This window comes from Cibotium barometz, chromosome 3 (genome assembly GCF_041138505.1).
Source record: "Cibotium barometz isolate CiBa-2024 chromosome 3, ASM4113850v1, whole genome shotgun sequence".
Lineage (NCBI taxonomy): Eukaryota > Viridiplantae > Streptophyta > Polypodiopsida > Cyatheales > Cibotiaceae > Cibotium > Cibotium barometz.
In genome coordinates, this window is record NC_141048.1 from 57446128 (window position 1) to 57453913 (window position 7786).

Here is a 7786-nt window from a genome sequence, read left to right on the forward strand (position 1 = left end):
GATGTAGCTCGTTTGTTGTGTCCTCACACCATTATCAGATTGGTGCTCCTTTGCGAGGGGTGAAGGGAGAGCTCTCTATACCTTGATGGAGGCAACAAGAGATCCGTCTTTATGGCTAATGCAAGAAGAAAAGCTACAATCAAACCTATCTAGCATGCATCCATAAAGTAAGCAAGATTCAATAGTAAACAAACAAGCAAGAAGAGGTCACGAGAAAACTATTGCAACGGAATGATTGTGTATTGCTTATTATAAAAAATGACTTATATACAATTGACTAGTTTTCACACTAGGTTGACCAAACTTAGAAATGGTCCAATATCTATTACTAGTCTTAAGCAACTATGTACACTAAGTCCATACACTTTTCCTATTAGACATTAAGCTCATTGTAAGGCTACTTTATATATTCAAGTGTCATCTTACAAAAGATAAGTGCATGTTCGTGCGGGTAAGATGGAAAAGCGCCTTACGGTAGGTTGAGCGGGTGAAACCATGTTAACCAATGGAGTGGTTAACATACCCCCCTTCCCAATGGTGACTATGTTCTCGTATCACCCAAGTTAGTGATGAAGCTACTGTGCCGAGAAGTGGATGGTGTGGATAGTCTAAGATATGCCATGGAGCTCGTAGTCAATGTTAAGTGGTTAATGAGGAACTGATTTGTAAGGCAAGATGATGGGTAGCTTTATGGAGCTATGATGGTAGGCAACTTGTTGAGGTGGCATGAAAAGTGATAGTAGGCAATGTAGAGGTTCTTCATACCGGGCCTTCATTGGTTGTGGAAGTGGTGTGGAACCTTCAACATGAGGTAATTGGTAGAAGCGGTCCGCACCCTAGGATTTTATAACATGATGCCGAGAGATTGGGCTTTGCTTTAACAAATACATCAAGGCCAAGGCAAGGTTTTATTGGTGTTGAACCGGAGTTGAAGTAGAGGATAGAGGCATGGAAGCTCGTTGGAGGTACTTACAAGGTCAAGGGTTCTCCAGGCAATGGGTCATACCATGGCCCAGGCTTTTTGACCACCACCACCATGGTCCCCCCATCCAAAGATATACTTGGAGGGTTGGTTTTGACGAGGTTAGTTGCATGCATTTAAGAGTGCCGTGAGATGTGAGGAGTGAAAAAAATTGTGCATTGTCATGAAATCTACAAGTGACGTGCATGGCCAAGCTTTCGCCATGGTTCGCCCATCTATAAATGCACTTGGACAGGTGTCTTAGTGATGAGGTTTAATGTAGGTTTTTGTGAGAATAGTTCCTATGTGTCTAATAAATGTAGAGCCCATGGATATTATAGGTGGCATGCATGGGCATTCAGCAAAAGGTGGACCCATGTAGAAGCTTCTTCCGGTGAAAACGCTCACACATTATTTTCTTCGACATTGTGTTCTTTGCTTTCTCTGACTCTTACACATGGTTTGAGATAGGGAATCGGTGGTTGATGTGTATTGAGGTTGGCCGATAAGGTGGATGTGACTGCTGAGGTTGGGTTGTCCATATGAGAATAGAAGAATCCCCAGGTCGACTAGACCATTAGTAAGTCGCGAATGATGGGTGGCTTTTGTGGGACATGGCTGCATGGATCCTGTCGCTTCTTGAGCATCATTTTGAACTAGTGGTGGTTATTCAACCCGTTTTCTTGAATCATAGCAATAGGGGGAGTTGCTTTGGCCTTTTTGGGCAGCTCCATGTCACTTAATTAGCACAAATGTAGGCAAGTGTGGTGCCTAGGGAGATGCGAAGTGTGCTTAATGGAGTCATTACTTTATGTGGAGATCTCCACTTGGGTGCATGGATCCGACGGCTCCATAGACTTTGATTCTTGATGCCCTTCTGATGATTGGGCAAGATGGAGGCTTCAATGGCATCTTCATGAATGCCTAGCATGCCATGCATGGAAGGAAGGCAAGTAGTCCTTGTGAGTGTGTAAAAACTAAAATGGTGAGTCATGGATGGGAAGAGGGTTGGACTAAGTAAGAACAAGACTCAATGAGGAATTCAAGGTAACATTATCAAAGAAAACTATGCAGAGTGTTGGCATGGGGCATGGAAGCTACATGCAAGAATGGGGTCCAGTGTTGGAGTGCCTTGAAAAGGTGTGGCTAAGACCATTGGGGGTGATCGATGGAAGGCATAAGCACATGGATTGGTGTCGGATAGACCACAAGGTAGGAAAGATTGTCTGGGGGGTGAAGTTCCTAAGTGTTGGTGATGAGATGAATGGATGCGAGTGAAGAGGGTCGATTGTACATTAAAATTTTGCCAGGGTTTGGTTGTAAGTTGAAGCTGGTTTGGGTTTGGTGGTAGCGAGATTTGTGGTTTGACAATTGGCTATTCATACAATGTACTTGTAAACAATCCCAATAGTACTAGCTCTACCGTTCGTGGAGCGCTCTACCCACTCAGTGTGGGGAGCCAATATAAGCAATAAAAGGAGGGTGAAGTGGTTATTAGCTGCACTTATCGAGTTGTCGAGGGAAGAACACAGGCATCGATGTTGCATTGATTGTTGCTTGCCACGATAGTGATCGGATGTGGTCTTCTACCCAGTGGCTTCTTTTTACGAACAACGGTTTGCCTTGTTGAGGGTTGTCAACATCGCGCGGGTGTGTTGATGTCGTGAAATTTCCATCGGGACACAACATGCTTTGAGGTTGATGGGCCGATATCTCGATCTCTTTATTGATTACTTTGTAAGGGAGTTGGTTGGTGAGGTAGGCGAGTGTGTAGCAATAGATGGTAAGTGGTGGTGTTGAAGAACCCGATTGGCTTGTGTGGGGGAGAATGTCCGGTGGTTTTGTTGGTGAAGAGGGCGAAGTTTGGGTGTCCGATTATGAAGTTTAAAAGGCGGTCTCTCCTCTCTCGCTTTCTTAGAGGCATTTTCTTTATCCTCTCAATGCCTTGCTCTCACACAATTCGGGGATCTAGGCATGTGCTTTACCATGTGGATATCCACTAATAGTAGTGAACATAAGGTGCAAGGTCTCTGTGTAGATAGTCCCAAGATAAAATGTATAACCCAACAATGCAACATGCTATAGAGGAAACACATTAGTGCACGAGCATGATTAGTTAATAACTATGAAAATAAATAAACTATCATGCTCTCACACACACACACACACACACACACACACACACACACACACCATGTTCCTTTTCGTACATTAAAAAGTTAAGCATAGAAACTACATGTGATGGCATCCCAATAGGGAACACCTTCTCAGTGTGAGGCTATACTGTAGGAAAGGTCTCCAATTCATGCAAGTGGATCACATTGGCACGAGGTGGCCAATATTACATGCAAAGTCATTATTTTTCATCGTCTTCATGTGGCTTACCATGATAAGGTGCTTGTGACCAATACTAGTGACAGATGTCAGAAGTTTTCTTGACAACATCTTCGAGAATTCAGACATGAAGTCCTTCCATTAAGGCTTTCCAAGTACATATGGGATCCATCTTAGTAACAACCACTCCTTCATAGTAGCGTCCAACACTTGCCAACATCACCATAGACACAAAGAACAACCAATGTACCAACTTTCATGACATTAGTGGCCCTTATGAGTCAATTAGGCTGAGAGTCATGCCATCCTTAGAGTTATCAAACTTAGTCTTGGTCACTGAGGCATGCACATTAATGGTAGGACAGAGCAAAGAAGATCCATTTTGGTAGAGGTGGTGCGTCTAGTAGTTGTCTCCTCAGACACATTAATAAGTGTGTTCTTCACCTTGCAATTCTTCTTGGGATCCTACTTGATGCCTTCCAGGATGATGGATGAAACTCCAGCTTGTCAAGTGAAGCAGAATCCACGAGCGTACCAACCTTGGCAAAAGCTTCTTCTACCTTTGCACCCTCATGGATGAGGAGGAGAATGGCATCACCACCATCTTCAACAACAATCAGATCTAGGCCATTGCTTGGACCACAGTCCACCACAGTCCAAGGCTCTATGTGTGTACCATGAAAAATTCTATAAAGTTTCTCCCTTCCAGGTAAAGAAAGATGCACTACCACCACGAGCAATGGTACCATCAGCATGGTCCTGTGTGGGTAGAGAAAATGTGGCAGGATCACTAGCAAGCCTTAGCACTTATACAAGGTGGACTTATTCATATAATCCCCCCTATTGCTCTATCACCTTGTATAACACTTAACTCATTAAGTGTTATACAAGGTGGACTTATTCATATAATCCCCCCTACTGCTCTATCACCAAGTCAAGGACAGTTGCCAAGGATACATCCAAGGAAACAAAGATGTATAAAACTCAAGCTTCAATCTCAAAGCTAGCAACCCAAGAGCCAAAGGTGCAAGCCCCAAAAGGCTACATCAGTCGCGCTAAAAAGGCTAATGAACTAGACCCAAAGGTTTAGAAGAAGAAGACCTCAAAGAGCTTGCAGCAGAAACGCAAATGCATGATTAGTTGTCATGGGTAATGATGTCATGGCCATTGAAAGTGGTTCGAAGGACGTAGCTCCAAAGCTACCTCCCTTTCCAAAGACAGCTAATGATCTCCTACTCAAACTAGCTCTTCCCAAAGAGAAGAAACTGATTGAATATGAAAACCTTACAAAGAAACTCAAGGACTATCCCAATTCCATGTTGAAGAAAGAGCAAATGAAGCATGCCCAAGAGCTTGTGAGAAAGGTGTAGGCTGAAGTAGAGCCAGTACTTAAGTGGTTTATGACCATGCTTGAGCCAATCCCTAACCCCATCCTAGAGCCAATCATAGAACCAATGAAGGAACCTCAAATTCCACCTAAAAAGGCCTTGACTGATACTATAACCATTCTCAAGAGGCCGCAAAAAAGAGCCAGTTCTGGAGTTTCTACCCCTGGAACCAATGAGGGAACCTCAATGCCAGCTAAAGGCCTTGACCGAGACCGTAACCATTCTCAATCATCCTTGCTCCTATTGATAAAGAAGAGCCACCCATGGTGTCAAACCCTAAAGAGAACCATGCACACACTTTTGCGTTACTGTCGAGTAATCCCAAGGCTCAAAGAGATGTCCTCCATAGTCCCACGACACCTCCGTGCACCTCACTGTTGGAATTAGGGTTGCAGGAAAGCACACAAATCTTGGAGAAGAAGAAGCAAGAATGCACACAACACAAAGTGTATTAGATTGTGTCAAATGTACAAAAGATAAGTTAGCCCTAGAAGGATGGGCGTATATACAAGCCAGGGGAAAAAACCTCCTAAAGAGGGAAAAAGTGCCCCGGCGGTCCTAAGTGTGTTTTCACACATCACTGCCTATATATATATATGGCAACAAATCCCCCCTGGGAGTGATGGTGTGAACGAGAGCTGGCACTCATATATAGGGGAGTGCCATGCCCAAAGTAGATCAGTCCACAAAGGGGAGCAAGCCCAAAGCTTTGCGGAAAGCTTCGAACTTCTCACGAGGAAGCGCCTTTGGAAAAGATCGACGAGGTTGTCCTGTGTTGGCACATAGGCCAAGCTGATCTCTCCTGCTAAGAGTCTCTCCCTGACATAGTGATAATGCACCTCAATGTGCTTTGTGCGAGCATGAAAAACTGGGTTTCTCGCCGCAACTGCCAATGCGCTCTGACTGTCAGTGAAGATAGAGGTGGCAGACTCCTGTCCAACACCCAAGTCAGCCATAAGCCGTCTGAGCCACACACACTCAACCGTAGCTGTGAAAGCTGCCCTGTACTCAGCTTCACAACTAGAAGTGGCCACAGTAGGTTGCTTCTTGCTCAACCAAGATATGCATGAGCTACCGAGCATGAAACAAAAACCACTTGTGGACACTCTTGTGTCATAGCAACCAGCCCAATCTGAGTCCGAAAAAGCATGTAAATCTGGCGGCAACGATCCCCCCTTCGGATAAAACAACCCAAGATGTATGGTGCCACTCAAGTAGCGAAAGATGCATTTAACTGCCTTCCAATGCTGAGACCCTAGGCTATGCATAAACCTGCTCACCTGTGAGACTGCAAACTGAATGTCCGACCTCGTAATGCATACATAAATGAGGCAACCAATAGCTGTCTGATAGAGTGTGACATCAAAGTGATCTCCAGCATCATGAAGACTCAACTTCAAACCTGTCTCCATTGGAGTAGCAATAGGCTTGCAGTCTTCAAGGCCAAATCTCCGCAACAATGTCTCAATATACTTTGTCTGACACAAAGCAATACTCCATCACACTGCTTAAATTGTATCCCTAAATAATGATGCAAATGCCCCAAATCTGACATCTCAAAAGAGGCATTCAAATCAGCCTTAAAATCAGCAATATGACTCTCATTTGGTCCTGTGAGCAGTATGTCATCGACATAGAGAGCAATGATTAGATGTACACCATCCACACGTTTAACATACAAAGTGCTTTCTGTTGGACTATTCTGAAACCCATGTGCAGTCAAATATGCATGTATCTTTTCATACCAAGCTCGTGGAGCTTGCTTTAAACCATATAAAGCCTTTTTCAACCTGCACACTTTGTTTTCCTGCCCTCTTTGAACAAAACCACGAGGCTGCGATACATATACCTCCTCATACAAATCTCCATTCAAGAATGCAGTCTTTATGTCCAGCTGATATACATTCCAACCATTATGAGCTGCCAATGCACAAATGCTACGAATGGTAGTCATACGACAAGTGGGAGCAAAGGTCTCATCAAAATCAATGCCCTTTTCTTGAGCATAACCCTTTGCAACAAGTCTAGCCTTATAGCGATCAACACTGCCATCTGATATACATTCCAACCATTATGAGCTGCCAATGCAAATGCTACGATGGTAGTCATACGACAAGTGGGAGCAAAGGTCTCATCAAAATCAATGCCCTTTTCTTGAGCATAACCCTTTGCAAACAACAAGTCTAGCCTTATAGCGATCAACACTGCCATCTGGCTTTCGTTTCAACTTAAAAAACCACTTACATCCAATGGCCTTTTTACCAATAGGCAAATCACACAAAGACCATGTACCATTCTTGATTATAGAATCATATTCACTTTGCATTGCAGCCAACCAATTTTCTGATTTTTGTGCCTCATCAAATGAAAGAGATTCTTCGTCTTCACACATACTAGACACAGCCAAAGCATAACAATCTGATGCATAAGAGGCATGTTGAAAACCTGAACGAGTACGACTAGATATAGATGCATAAATTTTACTATCACGCAAGGTTTGCACCAGCCATTTAGGCATACCTCTAGCCTGCTCATTTTCAGCCCTATCCTCAGAAATTACATCCTGTAAATCTGCATCAGAAATAGGTTGATCTATGATGTCGTTTGAAATCTGCATAGGCTGAATATTTGCCTCATTAAGACTTACATTTGAATTCCCACCTGTAAACAGAGGCAACAATGTATCAAATATATCCCGTGAGCTCACACCTGTCTCTTTGGTACATGATAACAAAGGCTGCACAGCATCTTCCACAAAAACAACATCTAGACTAATCAAGATACGCTTTGACTGCGGATGATACAATCTGTAACCCTTGCTCTCAGCACTGTAACCAACAAAAATGCATTTGACAGCCTTATCATCCAATTTTCTGCGTTGTTGCACAGGCACTAAAGCATAGGCCAAGCAACCAAAGACACGTAAGTGACTAATAGAAGGCTTCCTGCCATGCCAAGCTTCGTATAGAGTAATAGACTGCAAGGCCTTAGTGGGACACCTGTTGAGTACATATGCAGCACACATGACAGCCTCAAGCCAAAACGCATGTGGCAAAGCTTGGCTGTTGACCATACATCGTGCCAACTCCATAAGTGACCTGTT

The 7786-nt window shown here is 43.7% G+C and overlaps 1 pseudogene; it reads right to left on the reverse strand.

Moving 5' to 3' along the window:
* Nucleotides 1-3239: 3239 nt before the first annotated feature.
* LOC147640297 (adenosylhomocysteinase pseudogene) lies at nt 3240-4076 on the reverse strand (annotated as a pseudogene).
* Nucleotides 4077-7786: the final 3710 nt, after the last annotated feature.